Below are 17,634 nucleotides of genomic sequence, written 5' to 3'. Positions count from 1 at the left end.
TAAACTATAATCATATGTTATGATTTGGCTATGTTGATGGCTTTTTGGATGAAAGAGATCTACAACAAATAGGATGAAATACTATATAACAAGGAGGATGGAAGAGCCAAAATAGTACCTTTCAAGAATGAGAGCAGGAGGAGGCTGAGCAGCAATAAAGGCAGTTGCGAAAAGGAATATCAAATCCAAGGAGAAGAGAGATGGATGGCCGCGAGTGTGTGAGAGAGAGCGAGAGAGATAATGAATGATGAGTAGTAGTTAGGAACTGACTGAGAAACAGATGGAGATCTTGGGGATTCAAATCCGTAAAATTAGTTGCTTTTATTTATTTATTTATTTTCTTTTTATGAGTTCCTTGCTTTTAATTTTTTTTTTTCTCTCAAATATATCTTTCAGGGATTTAAAAATACAATTTTTTTTTTTTGAAACTATAAAATGGTGAGTTCTACACTTGAGTCTATTGTTTGGTGGATGATTTCTAGACTGTGTTTGTTTCGGCTGAGAAAAAATTTGGGAAAACATTTTGCACCCTTAATGATGTTTGGATAAACTTGAAAATATGGTCAAACTGAAAATAAATTCAGTTGACCATAAAAGAAGGTAATGTGGAGTGCAATTAGTTTTACACTTCAAATTTTCCTTCAAATAATTTTCTGTTCTCACTTACATGGTCACACCTTTGCTAGCCGAATTAAAGAGAGAGAGAGAGCTTACCCGTGGTTCTAACCCAAGTCATTCCTCCTCTCACTAGCTTGCCATTGTTGTTGCTGAACATCAAAACTGCCAGTCAAGGTAAAACCTTTCTTTTCTCTACTCTCTTGTTCCCATTGACCAACCAAGGTGAAAGCAGTGATAATAGTAGTTGCAAAATTGACGAAATTGAAGATGAAGCAAGTTCAGTTCCAGATATAAAGAAGGCACAAGTGCAAGATTAAATAGAACAATGTCGTTTAGTCCTGTGTGTTTTGATAACTTAAGTCTAGCACGTGTACATGTATGAGAGGTAGTTATGCCTGACTCAGCCTATAACTAACTTTCCACCTCACTGATACTGTATATATATAGTGTACAAGTCTTTGTATTATATTATTAGATTCACATCAATAGAATTGATTCAATTCAGTAATTCTCTCTCTCTTTTCTCTCTCTCTCTCTTTTCTCCTTTGTTATACTTTGTTCTTGTTCTCCTCTGTAATCTTTCATGGTATCAGAGCTCTGATCTCTATCCATGGCTTCCACATCTGCAACTTCATCTTCAACCTCTGGCTCAACCCCTGCTGTGACTAATACAGCTTTACCTGTCAATACTTCATTGTTCTTGTTATCAAACATGTCTTCGATAATGACTGTTAAGCTCGATTATAACAATTACACTGTCTGAAAGTATCAGATTGACGTAATTCTTGAAACCTACTCTATGATTGACATTCTTGATGATTCAATTACTATTCCAGAACGTTTTCTGAAAGATTCCTCGGGTAATCTCACTATTGAGATTAACCCTAATTTCGTTTCTTGGAAGAATCGTGAACAAGCAATGTTCACCTTTATCAATTCCAATTTATCACCTGCAATTCTTGCTCTCACTGTTAGGCAAAGATCTGCCAAGGGAGTATGGAAGGTATTAGAAAAGAGATTTGCCTCTAAGTCAAGGTCTCACGTTATGAGTCTTCGCAATGAACTAAGTGCAGTAAAGAAGGGAAATGATTAAATTGATGGATATTTCCAAAGGATCAAACAAATTCGTGATAGATTGACTGCCGTTTCTGTGATCTTGGATGATGAAGCGCTCTTACACATCGCTCTTGATGGTTTACCCTCAGAGTATGATTCTTTCAGTTCTGCAATCAAAACTCGTACTGATGTATTGTTTGTTGAGGAATTAAATACTCTCCTTTATGCTGAAGAGAGAGTAATCAAGAAGAGGTCCATTGGTCTGGCTCCTCCTTCAATGGCTATGAATGCCAATTTTCAGTCTTCACATCAAGGTTTTTCTAATCCGAGAGGCAGAAGGGGTAGATATTCTAATCCGAGAGGAAGAGGTGGCAGAGGTAACCACAATGGAGGTTTTGGTAATCTTGGTGGTAATTTTGGTAATCCCAGTGGTTTTAATAATAACAATGGAGGTTTTGGTAACACTAGCTATCATCCTACCTCAGGGCAACATTCTAAGTCACAAAATACCTCTGACCAACCTCAGTCAAATAGGCCATTTTGCCAAATCTTTGGAAAGGGTGGACACACAGCCCTTGATTGTTATCGCAGAATGGACTTTGCTATCAAGAGAGGCATGCTCTTGCCAAGTTAGCTTCAATGGTGGCTAACTCATCTCAAGTATAGCACTGCAATGCTGGCTTACTGATACAGGCTGCTCAGATCATGTCACTCCTGATCTATCACAATTGAGTCTTTATCAACAACCTGTTGCAGGCACTGAAACAGTTACAGTAGGCAATGGTCAGGAGCTTCCAGTCACTCATGTTGGTCATGGTGAGCTTAAAACCTCTTCTCCTAACTTTAGGCTTCATAATATACTTAGAGTTCCTGCCCTTGCTTCTAATCTTTTGTCTGTCCATAAGTTGTGCCTTCAAAATAATGCATTTTTTTATTTTGATGCTCACAAGTTCTTAATTCAGGATTTACCTTCGGGGAAGATCCTCTACAAAGGGTTGAGTAAAGATGGAGTGTATCCTATTCCATTTCCTTCCACACTATCATCTTCCTCAGCCTTCAATTCCAAATCCACCATATCTATTTCAAATTCCATCAAGTCTGATGCAATTCTGCTGTGGCATTACAGACTTGGGCATCCTAGTTCTAGGTTGTTGTATTTTGCTTTAAAGCATTTCTATCATTCCATTACCTTGTCTCAAATTGTGAACATTTGTTCTTCTTGTGAATATTGTATAAGTACCAAGATGCACAAATATCCTTTGGCTAAGTCTCCCATTATGTCAAATTCTGTACTTGATATTGTTCATAGTGATGTTTGGGGTCCAGCTCCCTTATCTTCAATTCGTGGTTTTTCATATTATGTGATTTTTATGGATGATTACACTCAGTTTACTTGGTTCTTCTTGCTTAAACATAAGAATGAAGTATTGTCTGTTTTTAAACATTTTAAAGCTCCTGTTGAGAATCAATTTTCTACTTCTCTTAAGGTGCTTAGAACAGACAATGGTATTAAGTATATCAATTCTGCTTTTCAAGCATTTTGTTCATCAAATGGCATTTTGCATCAAACCTATTGTCCTCATTCTCCTCAACAGAATGGAGTTTCTGAGAGGAAGCACAGGCACATTGTTGAAACTGGTCTCTCTTTGCTCTATAGATCACATCTTCCTTACAATTACTGGTCCTATGCTTTCTCTACTGCTATTTTTCTCATTAATAGATTACCCTCTTCTGTTTTGAGCTTCAAATCTCCTTGGGAAGTTTTATACTCTAAACCACCTCCTTTTCAAGCTCTCAAGGCTTTTGGTTGTGCTTGTTACCCTTATCTTTGGCCATATACTAAACACAAGCTTCAACCAAGGTCTCAAGAGTGCATTTTTCTTAGGTATCCTCCACAATCTAAGGGATACATTTGTCTTGATCCTACCACCAATAAGATTTACATTACCTGTTTTGCCTTATTTAATGAGTTATTATTTCCTTTTGCTCAACCTTCCTTCTCTACTAATCCTACTACTCCATTAACCACTACCTTCTCTCTTTGGTTTCCCCACTCATCCTCTACTCCTTCTAATTCTATCATTCCCATTTCCTCTAATTCTCCTACCAATTCTGCATTTATTCCTTCCTCCACTCCTTTAGACCTCACTTCTTCCTTACTTCCATCTTTAGTGCAAGTCTCTACACCAATTCCTATAGTTCCACAACCATCTAATCCAACCCATTCACTTACTGAGTCTATTGGACCTCTTACCGATCTTTCCATTTCTCACTCTTTTGATCCAAATCCTTCTTCCTCTGTTCTTGCTTCTCATAATTCTCATCCTATGGTTACCAGGTCTAAACATGGTATATATAAGCCTAAAGTTTTACATGTTAAGCTTGGCTACTCAGTGATTGAACCACCTTCCTATGCTGTTACTGCTAAACACCCTTAATGGGTGGCTGCCATGGACTCAAAATTCCAATCCTTACAAAAGCAGCAGACTTGGTCCTTGGTTCCTTTACCTTTTGACAAGAATATAGTCACTTGTAAGTGGGTGTATAGGTTGAAGAAGCATGTTGATGGTTCCATAGCTAGATATAAAGCAAGATTAGTAGCAAGGGGCTATTTGCAACGGCATGGTCTTGATTATGATGAAACCTTCAGCGCTGTGGTTAAACCTACCACTGTGAGACTTCTTCTGGCTTTAGCTGTGCATCATGGATGGGAATTAAGGCAGTTGGATGTTAGTAATGCCTTCATTCATGGCATCTTGAAGGAAGAGGTGTATATGAGACAACCTCAGGGATATGTTGATTCCCAGTTCCCCTCTCATGTTTGTCTTCTTCATAAGGCTTTATATGGTCTCAAACAGGCTCATCGGGCCTGGTTTAAGAGATTCACCACTCATCTCTTTCACATTGGTTTCTTGGCATCAGGGGCTGATGGTAATCTGTTTATATACAGACATGATGGACATCTGGTGTTCCTTTTATTGTATGTAGATGACATTATTTTAACTGGCAATGACAAGGCTTTCACTGCTTCCATTATTCAGCTTTTGAGTTCTGCCTTTGATCTTAAGGATCTTGGATTGCTTCATTACTTTCTCGGGTTGCAGATTGAGTATACTACTTCAGGGGTGTTTGTGCATCAAACCAAATATGCTACTGATCTATTGTCCAAGTTTGCTATGGTAGATTGCAAGCCTTGCAAGACCCCTTGCTCTCCCAATCAGCACTTGCTACCCAATGATAGTTCTCTCTTATCTGACCCTTCTTCTTATAGAAGCCTTGTTGGGGCCCTTCAATATCTCACATTTACCAGGCGAGACTTGTCATTTGCTGTCCAACAAGCCTGTCAGTACATGTGTTCTCCTACTTAGAACCACCTACAAGCTGCCAAACGCATTCTGAGGTATATTAGAGGCACTCTTCATTTTGGCATTGCTTTTACCCCTGGCTTTCCTTCCTTGTCTACTTATTGTGATGCGGGCTGAGCTGGAGACCCAGTAGATCGCAGGTCCATTTCTGGCATTGTTGTGTTCTTTGGCAATTGCCCCATCACATGGTCTGCTAAGAAGCAATCCACAGTCTCCAGATCATCTACTGAAGCTGAATATGGAGCCTTAGCCTCTATTGCAGCTGAATTATATTGGATACGTATGCTTCTCAGAGATCTGGGGATCTTTCTCTCTACCCCTCCTTTAATGTGGTGTGCTAACGTTAGTGCCTTGGCAATTGCTTCCAACCCTGTATTCCATGCTCGTACAAAGCACATCGAGGTGGATTACCATTTTGTGTGTGAAAAAGTTCTCAAGAAGGATCTCATGGTCAAGTTTATCTCATCTCACAATCAACTTGTTGATATTTTCACAAAAGGGTTACCCTCTTCACGTTTTCATTGGTTGACATCCAAACTCATGTGGAAATTCCCATTTTGTTTGAGGGGGGATGAAAGTAGTGATAACAGCAGTTGCAAAATTGAGGAAATTGAAGATGAAGCAAGTTCAGTTCCAGATATAAAGAAGGCACAAGTGCAAGATTAAATAGAACAGTGTCGTTTAGTCCTGTGTGTTTTGATAACTTAAGTCTAGCACGTGTACACGTATGAGAGGCAGTTATGCCTGACTCAGCCTGTAACCAACTTTCCACCTCACTGATATTGTATACATATATAGTGTACAAGTCTCTGTATTATATTATTAGATTCACATCAATAGAATTGATTCAATTCAGTAATTCTCTCTCTCTTTTCTCCTTTGTTATACTTTGTTCTTCGTTCTCCTCTGTAATCTTTCACAAGGCCAAAAAGCTCCAATGATCTCACTGCCTTTACCTCTCTTTCCCTTAATCTATCTCTCTCTCCCTCTCTCACAATCAGTGCTTATTTTTTCCAAAGATTGATATATATATATATATATTGGTTTTGTTTTTAGTTAATTTGGTTTATATATTGTGATTTACTATTATAATATTTGTTTGGAAGTTGAAAAAATGTGAGAGAATATGTTTTCAAGAGGATTTTCAGGAACACAACCAAACACCTTAAAATATTTTCCAAAGCATTTTTTGGGATGCAATGAAACACCTAAAAATATTGTCCTTTCAAAAAAAATATTTTCACATGAAAATATTTGACACTCTAAAAGCATCTTACATTGAGCCAAAACACAATCCTAAATGCAGTTTTCAAAAAACTGTTTTCTATTTTCCTTGTTTTCTTGACACGCTTGAAATAAGATTAAGTCAGAGTTTTGAAGGATTAGAACAATACTTAAGCATATTTAAAAATAACAAATGAAATATGATTCTAGAGAACAAGGATTGAGTAGCAAAACAAGTTGTTGGAAGATTTTATGGTGGTAATTGTGGTTGTGACTTGTGGGGGTTTTCAAGTTTTTGGTGTAGTGTTTATTGTTATTGTTATTGTTATTGTTATTATTTATTTATTTATTTATTGTGTGTTTTTATGTAAAAAAATAAGAAGAGGGGTAGAAGGATTTGGGTTTTGTCGGATACCTAAAATATCCAAACTACTCATTTTAGAATGGATAGATAAATTTTTCTTTAAGAACCATAGAAGATCATATTCTCTATATATAGGAGGCCAAAAGCATAGCCAAAAAATAAGGAAAACAAATGCCTTAGAGAAACATATATATATATATATATTAAAGGAGTAAAAAAATATAGCAAAAATTAAGCAAAAAAAAACTTCATAGTAAAGAGAAAGGGGAAAGGAGGCCAATGAATTATAAAAAATATATATATATATATATATATATGTGGGGGGTGAAAACCCAGAGCTACTTAATGGGCTCGGGGCACCATATTAAGAAGTATTATATTTTCGAGGAGCAACAGTTGGGTGGGGACGGCCAATCTGAAGACAAGAAGCCCAGAAGTATGGAGGAATTACCGTCCGAAGAGGTCCCTATTGGTCCGAAGATGTTTTACTCCTTGGCCACAAATGACCCTGACCAAACAGACGTGTGGAAGGTCCGAATAATCTTCCTAGCAATCCCAATGATAATGATAAGTTCTAGGTAGGTCTGGAGATGATCAGAGCAAAAAATATCTAAAGGAAAAGCTGCTACCTCTATATTTAATGCACTGCAACAGCTTTTCTGGCCGCATTTATGTGGAGAAGATCTTTGAACAGTGCAACCTCAGCTACCGCCACTCACCAAGAACTAAAGCGGACACCTGACGTGACATGCACTTGAGTGGATATGCAGATGAAGAACATGTGGACGGTGGAGATGGTGGTAAAGGGTGCTATATAAAGAAGAAGGGTCCCTGATAGTAAGGAGAGAAAAAGAGAGAAAGAGAAGTTTTACTGTAGCTCTGAATGTTGTGATCACTGTTCACTTAATAAAACATTTCTTCGGATATTCATTTATGGAGTTACTTAAGCATTATTTCATATTATCATCATTGCAAGTAACCTAGCCAACCATTGTTTACTTCATAACCAGCCTAGCTCTTTTGCCCGCTCTCTACAAATTCATTGTTCTGGGTTCGTTGGGCCTTTCACCCATATCTTTTGGGCTTGGGCTACAAAAACAGACCCTACAATTGGCGCCGTCTGTGGGAAGAGCTCGTGCAGGGACGAAGACAACAGTAGGTGATGGCTGAACACGGTCAACAAGAAGCGGAGTCTAGGGCATCTCAGCACGTAGACCCTTTTCTTAACCTGGAGCGAAGACAAGACTGCGAGGGTAGCGTGCACACTGTGCCCCCTGGTCAGAACCAGTCACATGGCGGGAGCCACATGTCCCATACAGAGAAGAACCGAGATTTGCAGCGGGAGGTTGAAAAGCTAAAAAGGGAGTTACGCCATACAAAGAGGAAACGGGCTTCCTCGTATTCTGATGAGGACCCTGATGACAAGCCGGACGTCACTTATTAACCCAAATCCAGGACACCAGCCAGCGAATCCTATACCTGTGAAGAGGAATCTCCTCACAAGGGGCAATGCAGAAGTCCATCACATGGAGACATGGGAAACGACGCCATGAGCAGGGCTCTAAACCAGATTTCCAGGTCACCCTTCACGCGCAGGATCGAAGAGGCTAGACTTCCTCGGCGCTTTAACCAACCAATGTTCACCATCTACAATGGCAAAACAGACCCTGTGGAACACGTGAGTCATTTTAACCAAAGGATGGCTGTCTACTCCAGGGACGAAGCACTGATGTGAAAGGTTTTCCCTTCCAGTCTTGGGCCAGTTTCCATGAGGTGGTTCGATAGGCTGAACCCAAATTCCATCAGCTCTTTCAAAGAACTCACCCAAGCTTTTGGTTCACGATTTGTCACCTGCCGAAGAGTGGCCCGACCTCTGTCTTCTTTGCTGTCTTTGAGCATGCAGGAGGGAGAGTCCCTGAAGGTGTATTCGGATAGATATTGGGAAATGTTTAATGACATGGAGGGCAATTTTGACGCAATGGCCCTAGAAACGTTTAAGCTCGGCCTCCTTACCAATCTGGTTTAAGGACATCCTTTTCATGGATCGCATTGAGAAGTATAAGAGAGTTGAAGAAGACCAACAACAAGGAAAAGGTAAAGAGAAGGTTATCCCCCTGGAAAGGAGGGATTTCAAGTCGGATCGATACACCAACAGCAAACCGAGGAGAGATTTTCTTGCGCAGTCAGGAACGGCCAATCCCCAGACTGTTAACACCGTATTTAGAGACCCAGTCCACCAAGTTTTAGAAAAGGTCAAGAACGAGCCGTTCTTCAAGTGGTCGAACAAGATGGCAGGGAATCCTAATAGACGTAATCGCAATCACTACTGCCAATACCACTAGGATCATGGGCACACGATTGAGGACTGCAGGAACTTATGGGTTCATTTAGAACAACTAGTCAGCGAGGGGAAACTGCGACATCTGGAGGAGGTCTGATGAGCGCGGACTCTCGGAGGGATGATCCTCTGAAACCCCCTCTGGGAACTATCAATGTTATCTTTGCGGCCCTAGGGAGAACAGGATCCTAGCCATCCAAGGTCATGTCGGTGGATCGGTTACCTGCGAGGGAATCTGGCCAGGGTTCGAAGAGGTGCAAACTTGATGATCAACTAGTTTTAGGTTTCTCGGATGCTGATAAGGTGGGCACTGTCCAGCCTCATGATGATGCGTTGGTCGTCACCCTCAGAATTGGGGGGTATGATGTGAAACGGGTGATGGTTGACCAAGGTAGCGCTGCGGAAATAATGTTCCCTGATCTCTCCAGGGAGCTGAACCTCAAACTTAGTGACTTAACACCATATAATTCTTCGCTGATCAGTTTCGAAGGAAGAGTTGTTACCCCGAAGGGCCGAATACGACTACCTATGTAGACTGGCTCAGAGGTGGTGGAGGTGGATTTCACAGTTGTGGACATTTTTTCACCCTATACGGCAATTGTAGCCAGACCTTGGCTTCATGCGTTGGAGGCGGTTTCTTCCACCTTACATCAGAAAATCAAATATCCTTCTGAAGGCTGGGTTTGCGAAATCCGGGGGGATCAATCAGTAGCTAGACAATGCTTAGTGGCTGCCATTCAGCATGAACCAGGAGCCGAGTCATCGACCAGAGCCGAAAGGGGCTTATAGCAACCAAAGCACCGGTTATCGCCCACTGAAGATCCAGACAAGGACGTAGGGTGCGAAGATTTGACAAAAGTCCTCATTGGGGATAATCTCGAAAAATTCTTTCAAGTCGGATCCCAGTTACTTTTGTAGGAAAAAGAGGAGTTAGTGCAACTTCTTAAGGAAAACCTCGATGTATTTGCCTGGAACGCTTATGAAGCCCCTGGGGTGGATCCGGAATTTATATGCCACCATTTGAAAGTAAACCCCATGATCACCCCTAAGAAGCAGCCTCCTCGGCGTCCATCTAAGGAACACGCTGAAGCAGTCAGAGAAGAAGTAGCAAAGCTCAAACAAGCTAGGGCTATCAAAGAGGTTTTCTACCCAGAGTGGTTGGCAAATACTGTGGTGGTGAAGAAGAAGAGCGGGAAATGACGAGTATGTGTGGACTTCACCGACTTAAATAAGGCATGCCCTAAGGATCCATTCCCCATGCCTAAAATCGATCGGCTAGTAGATGCCACCGTCGGACACCCCCGAATGAGCTTTTTGGACGCGTTCCAAGGCTATCATCAGATACCCTTAGCCTAGGAAGATCAGGAGAAGACTGCTTTTGTGACTCCCATGGGTAACTATCACTATAAGGTGATGCCCTTCGGCTTAAAAAATGCGGGTTTTACTTACCAGAGGATGATGACGAGAATGTTTGAACCACAGCTGGGAAGGAATATTGAGATTTACATAGATGACATGGTGGTGAAAAGCAAAGTGGTGGCCGAGCACGTGAAGGACCTAGAAAGCACCTTTGAAGTTCTCAGGAAGTACAAGCTGCGCTTGAACGCTGCTAAGTGCTCGTTTGGTGTGGGGTCAGGCAAGTTTCTAGGATATATGGTGACTCACAGGGGAATTGAGGTCAACCCTGATCAAATAAGGGCCATCAATGAGTTGCAAGCTCCTCGGAATCCCAAGGAGGTCCAGAAACTGACAGGGATGACGACAGCCCTAAATCGATTTATCTCTCGATCAGCGGATAGCTGTCGACCCTTCTTTTCCTTGATTAATAAGTGGAAAGGGTTCGAGTGGACAGAAGAGTGTCCTGTGGCCTTCCAACAGTTGAAAGATTATCTAGCTCGACCACCAATCATGTCCAGCCCTGAGCCCGACGAGGTCTTGTTTGCATATATCGCTGTAGCTACCCATGTTGTAAGCTTGGTGTTGATCTGAGCAGATGGTGGTGTGCAGAAACCCGTTTATTGCATAAGCAAGTCGTTGCATGAAGCCGAGGTCTGTTATTTACCGTTGGAAAAGGCTATTTTAGCAGTAGTGCACGGTACACGAAAGCTCCCACATTATTTCCAAGCCCATACAGTCATCGTTCTCACCCAGCTTCTGCTCAGGGCTATACTCCGAAGTGCAGACTACATTGGGAGAATTGCAAAATGGGGGACGATCCTAGGGGTTTTTGACATCAAGTATATGCCACGCACCTCGATCAAGGGCCAGGTGCTTGCTGATTTGGTAGCCGAATTCACGGAGCCCCGGTTCGAAGAGGTAAAGCTGACATCAAACATGGACGGAAAATCGGTTGGCATGATTTCTCAACAAGGCCCTTCCCATTGGGAGGCGTACGTGGATGGGGCCGCAAACCAGAGGGGCTCCAGAGTGGGGCTAGTGCTGATATCCCCTGAGGGAATCATTATTGAAAAAGCATTAAGGCTGGGCTTCTCAGCGACCAATAATGAGGCGGAATACGAAGCCCTATTGATGGGGATGAGTATGGTCCAAATGATGGGAGGAAAGGCAGTAAAGGTATTCTCGGACTCAAGGCTGATTGTGGGTCAAGTTCAGGGGGAGTTTGAGGCAAAGGACGAAAGAATGCAGGGATACTTGAGCCGAGCTAAACATCTGCAGTCAGGGTTCGAGTCTTTCAGCTTGCTGCATATTCCTAGGAGTGGCAACTCACACGCTGACTCCTTGGTCACTCTAGCCACCTCTTCGGCACAAGATTTGCCGAGAGTTATCCTCATTGAGGACTAGCATAGGCCTATTGAAACAGGAAAAGAAGTAATTCAAGTACATCAGGTCAGGGCTAGACCCAGCTGGATGGACCCGTTAGTTAAGTTTCTAAAGGAAGATATCTTACCTGAAGATAAGGGAGAAGCCGATAAAATTCGGAGGAAAGCAGCCAGGTTCTGGTTGTCTAGAGATCAGAAACTATACAAACGTTCCTATTCAGGACCGTACTTGTTGTGCGTGCATCCTGAAAAGGCTAAGCTGTTATTAGAGGAACTGCACGAGGGAATCTGTGGAAGCCACACCGGAGGTAGATCCCTGGCTCACCAAGCCATCACTCAAGGTTATTGGTGGCTAAACATGCAAAAAGAAGCCCTGGATTATGTTAAAAAGTGTGATCAATGCCAGCGATTCGCCCCACACATCCATCAGCCTGGAAGGACTCTTAACCAGCTGTCCAGCCCATGGCCTTTCGCCCAACGGGGCCTGGATATCGTGGGACCATTCCCTAAGGCTGCAGGAAACAAGAAATATCTGCTGGTCGGCACTGACTACTTCACCAAGTGGGTCGAAGTAGAACCTCTTGCCAACATCCGAGACGTAGACGTGCAAAGGTTTGTGTGGAAGAGTATAGTTACTCGATTTGGAGTCCCATGTATTCTCATCTCGGACAATAGCTTGCAGTTTAATAGCAAAGCATTTAGGAGTTATTGTAGCGAATTGGGGATCATGAATAGGTACTCCACCCCAACATATCCCCAGGGTAATGGCCAGGCCGAAGCTGTTAACAAGGTCATTGTGAATGGCTTGAAAAAGAGATTAGATGACGCGAAGGGTAAATGGGTAGAAGAATTGCCACATGTGCTTTAGGCTTACAGAACTACTCCACGCAGGTCTACTAGAGAGACCCCTTTCTCAATGACCTACGAGGCTGAAGCTGTCATACCTTTGGAAACTGGGTTCCGGACGCTGAGAACTAGCTCGTTTAGTCCGACGGGTAACAATGAACAGCTAGAGAAGAGCTTGGACCTAATTGATGAAAGGAGGGAAAACACAATGGTTCGATTAGCGCATTACCAACAAAAGCTTAGACAGGGCTACGACGCCAACGTAAGGCTCAGACCTCTGGAACCTGGCGATCTGGTACTAAGAAAGGTGGTTGGCACTGCCAAGAACCCAGCTTGGGGAAAATTAGGGCCTAACTGGGAAGGACCATATCGTATTACTTCAGGAGCTGGCATTGGGGCATATTTCCTTGAAGACCTGGACAATCATGTGATACCACGCCCATGGAATGTAAACAACCTCAAAAGGTATTATTATTAATCAAACTTTTATTTTAATCAGAATATCGAACTATTATGATTCCTTTAAGTGTTTAAACTTAAATCCATTCATGCCTGTAGTCCTCGGACCAGATGATATGGGTTAGTTAACACTTCGTTACGAATTCTTTAAGTTTTTAAACTTAAATCCACTCATTCCTGTAGTCCTCGGACTAGATGATATGGGTTAGTTAACACTTCGTTACGATTTCTTTAAGTGTTTAAACTTAAATCCATTCATGCCTGTAGTCCTCGGACCAGATGATATGGGTTAGTTAACACTTCGTTACAATTTCTTTAAGTGTTTAAACTTAAATCCATTCATGCCTGTAGTCCTCGGACCAGATGATATGGGTTAGTTAGCACTGTTACGATTCTTTTAAGTGTTTAAACTTAAATCCATTCATGCCTGTAGTCCTCGGACCAGATGATATGGGTTAGTTAACACTTCGTTACGATTTCTTTAAGTGTTTAAACTTAAATCCATTCATGCCTGTAGTCCTCGGACCAGATGATATGGGTTAGTTAACACTTCGTTACGATTTCTTTAAGTGTTTAAACTTAAATCCATTCATGCCTGTAGTCCTCGAACCAGATGATATGGGTTAGTTAACACTTCGTTAAGATTTCTTTAAGTGTTTAAACTTAAATTCATTCATGCCTGTAGTCCTCGGACCAGATGATATGGGTTAGTTAACACTTCGTTACGATTTCTTTAAGTGTTTAAACTTAAATCCATTCATGCCTGTAGTCCTCAGATCAGATAATATGGGTTAGTTAACACTTCGTTACGATTTCTTTAAGTGTTTAAACTTAAATCCATTCATGCCTGTAGTCCTCGAACCAGATGATATGGGTTAGTTAACACTTCGTTACGATTTCTTTAAGTGTTTAAACTTAAATTCATTCATGCCTGTAGTCCTCGGACCAGATGATGTGGGTTAGTTAACACTTCGTTACGATTTCTTTAAGTGTTTAAACTTAAATCCATTCATGCCTGTAGTCCTCAGACCAGATGATATGGGTTAGTTAACACTTCGTTACGATTTCTTTAAGTGTTTAAACTTAAATCCATTCATGCCTATAGTCCTCGGACCAGATGATATGGGTTAGTTAACACTTCGTTACGATTTCTTTAAGTGTTTAAATTTAAATCCATTCATGCATGTAGTCCTCGGACCAGATGATATGGGTTAGTTAACACTTCGTTACGATTTCTTTAAGTGTTTAAACTTAAATCCATTTATGCCTGTAGTCCTCGGACCAGACGACTTGATTTAGTTAGCACTCTATCACAACTCTCTGAACGTTTGAATCTAAATCCAATATAATGGTTTTTATTGAAGTATCATTCTCTGATGAGCCATGATTGAAGTTCTTGAATGTGTTTAAATTAACCCTAACCTACATCGCCTCTTATTCTTTCGTGCAAACTTGGAAAGGCTTGTGAAGCTTTTCACCATAACCCCTGTTGTTTTTGTTATTTAGTAATAGTTCTCGTGCATTCTGCCCCTTTCTAATACCAATCTTAGTCATGCGCATCGTTAATATAATATCAGGATCACAATAAAGTTAAAGTACAAGACTTAATAATAACAGTAAGTTGTATTACACACAACAAAGGAAATAAATGCGAAGGAGAAACCGCTTCATTAATTAAAAGAGCAGATTACAACCTCTTACAAAAAGAAAAACAAAAGAGAAAGGGCAAAAAGCCCTATACATCTACTCTTGGGCTGGAGGGACAACAAGATCAGCATCCTGCCCTACCCGAACAGCAGCTTCTGGGGTTTGGCTCTGGGACTCAGCAGGAGCCTTCTCTCCGTCCAACCCTTGACTCTCGTCTTTGGCTGATTCAGTTGGCTTGCCCTTATCACCTGTCTGACCAGCCTCTCTGGGTGCATCAAGGGCGGAGGGAGAAGCTTGACTGACTAAGCTTTGCTCCGTAGCCTCAAAAAGCTGTGGAGCAGGAGGAGGGTCAGTCTCAGGGAGCTCTCAGATGTCTGGTTCATAGTATATGCTCCCAGGTAGCCTCAAGGGAGAGTCTGAAGGGACCCTAGCAGCGTCCAGTGCCTTCTGCCACGTTACGTCGTAGTACTCACGAGCAACCGAAGCAAATTGCTCCATAAGCAGCTTCCCAGTCTCGTCCACCCCCAGTTGATATGCCGCCTTTCTCTCAGCTTCAATTGACTCCTTGGCCAGTTGAACCTCCTGCTCGACTGCTCGGGCGCCCTCTCTGGCTTTCTGGAGTTCAGCCTTGAAACCCTTCACTAGCTCCCTTTCGGTCGCTAGGTTGATCTCTACCATACGCAATTGTTTGCGCTGCTCCTCGGCCTGGGTCTCGACGTTTTGGAGGCCAGCCTTATAGTTGTCCTTCTCCCGGGTCACGGCCTTAAGCTGCTCGGATGTGCGAGCATAATCATCCTTCAGCTGGCCAAGAGCCTTCTCCGCCTCGGATTGAGACTGGACTGCTACTTGGGCCTCGAGGTAGGACTTTTTGTTCCATTCCTCAGCCACGTAGATCTGCTGAGTAATCTGCATGACAACATTTTTAGCACAAGGTGAAGAAAGGAAGCAAAACAAATTAAAAATGGAACTCAAATTAAGAGAGCAAGTTCATTTGCCATGGCCATATCCCTCTTAAGGGATAAGAAGAGCTCCTGCTGGTTGAAACGCCTGTAGGACTCCATATTGTGAGGGAGGAGGAGTGGCTGCTGCAGGGCCTCAATAATGTATCTTGCCCTTCCCCCATCATAATTCCTGAGGGATGTATCCCAAAGAATGGGGGTGCCATCCAGCTCAAGCCTTGGGGACCATATGCGAGGTCCTACTCCTTGGTGGACCTCAGCCCCGACGTTCTCGTCACGGCTTTCAGTGGAAGAGGCCCTTTTGCCTCGGTCCCTCGCCGTCTTCTGCTGCTTACTTACTTTTGGTGGCACCCCCAACTCCATCTCTTCGAGCTCGAGGGGCCTCTTCTTCTGAAGGTTTGGCATGGGTTTCAAGCCAACTACAGGAGCCGTGGGAGGCGCTGGAGGCAGGATCTCTACTGGATGAGAGGTCCCAGCGCCTTTTTGCTCGACCTTTTGGCCCCTATTCTTCATCAGGTGTTTCAAATCCGCCATGTCGTTGTCCGAAGAGTCATCGGGGAGGGCAGTTATCAAAAATGGGCAGACACTGGACTGTCTGTCACCTTCTGCCTCAGCGTCCGAGACCTCTACCACTTGATTTGCCCCTGAAGCTTCCCCCCTGAAGTGGAACTTGTCTATTTGTTCTTCTAGCGAGGAAGTGGAGGAGCCAACCTTTTCACCCTCAACCTCTAGCCCGAGGGGAACTTCCTGGGGTGGCTGTACGAGAGGGGGTATACCCTGGGGGTTTGGGTGTGGTACAGGGGGAAGGTCGTGCGGAGCCAAAAAACCCTTAAACGAAACGTCGATACGGTTGAGACGTTTGTCTCCCTGGATTATTGTGTTGCCGACCGGTTGGAAGTCTTTTCACTTCGCTTTGTACCCTAGGATGAGGGGAGCTGATTGGAGTTGTCCGTCCTCGCTTACAAAGATCTCGGACCGTAACAAATAGTTGAGCGCGGCGAAGTTGGTGAGGCTGAGCCGAGGAGAGATGTTTCTTTTATCTGTTACAAGCCACAGCAGAGCTTTGTTAGAAACTGGAAATCAGCAACACAAGAAGAATAAAAAAAATGGTTAAAAGACAAAGATCCTGAGCCTATGGTTAGTGTGCCTAAGTCTAATGTGTCCTACCTGGCTCTCCTGGTCTGGTCGGACAGTGAGGGCCGTCATGCCACGCGCCCGAGATGATCACATAGTCATCCTTCATCCCTTTATTGGATTTGGGGAGGTAGGAAATGAGCCTAACAATGTCGGGCCGAGATTTTAAATAATATCCCGCTCCTTACTAGCTATGGAACTCATACATGTGCACCACGTCAAGCCAAGTGAGTCCCAATCCTAGGTGGCGGTTAAGGTCCTCAATTGCTCCTAGGTTCCTAAACATGTTAGGCGCGCATTGCCAAGGGGTAATCCTATGATTTCGAAGGTAGCTAGTGGTGATAGGGCCCATAAGGATCGTCATTCCCCCCTTTAGGAAGGCAATGACAGGAATCACAACTTCTCCCGTTTTCCGATCAGTTAATATTTTTTCCGGAGGGCAATACCTCACACCCACGTTTGGAGGTATGCGGTATGTGGCCCTAAAATTCTCCAACTGGGCAGGGCTGTCTACCAAATACTCGAGTTTACCCATCACTCAACGGAAAAATGGAGGTACAACGTAGCAGTGAGGAAATGGTCTCTCAAATTGAAAAATGGACGGCCAAAGAGAAAACTGAAGGATTAAGATGATGAAAACTTACAGGAATTGGACTAGAGACCGATCTCTGAACTCGTAGAAGGATTCCTAAGGACTCTGGGAAGAAGCGAAATCGGCGATTGGAAGAGCTCTGAGCGTTTGAGTGCTTGTTCTTGTGGGATGGTCTGAAAGTTGCAAAGTAAAGGAGAAATGTCCACCTCTGAGATTTTATACGAGGTCAAACGAAGGGCGGCAGTTATTTCA

Source organism: Quercus suber, unplaced genomic scaffold (assembly GCF_002906115.3).
Source record: "Quercus suber isolate HL8 unplaced genomic scaffold, Cork oak 2.0 scaffold_462, whole genome shotgun sequence".
In the NCBI taxonomy this organism is placed as follows: Eukaryota; Viridiplantae; Streptophyta; class Magnoliopsida; order Fagales; family Fagaceae; genus Quercus; species Quercus suber.
The sequence above is the reverse complement of the archived record's forward strand: the minus strand, read 5'-3'. Positions refer to the sequence as shown.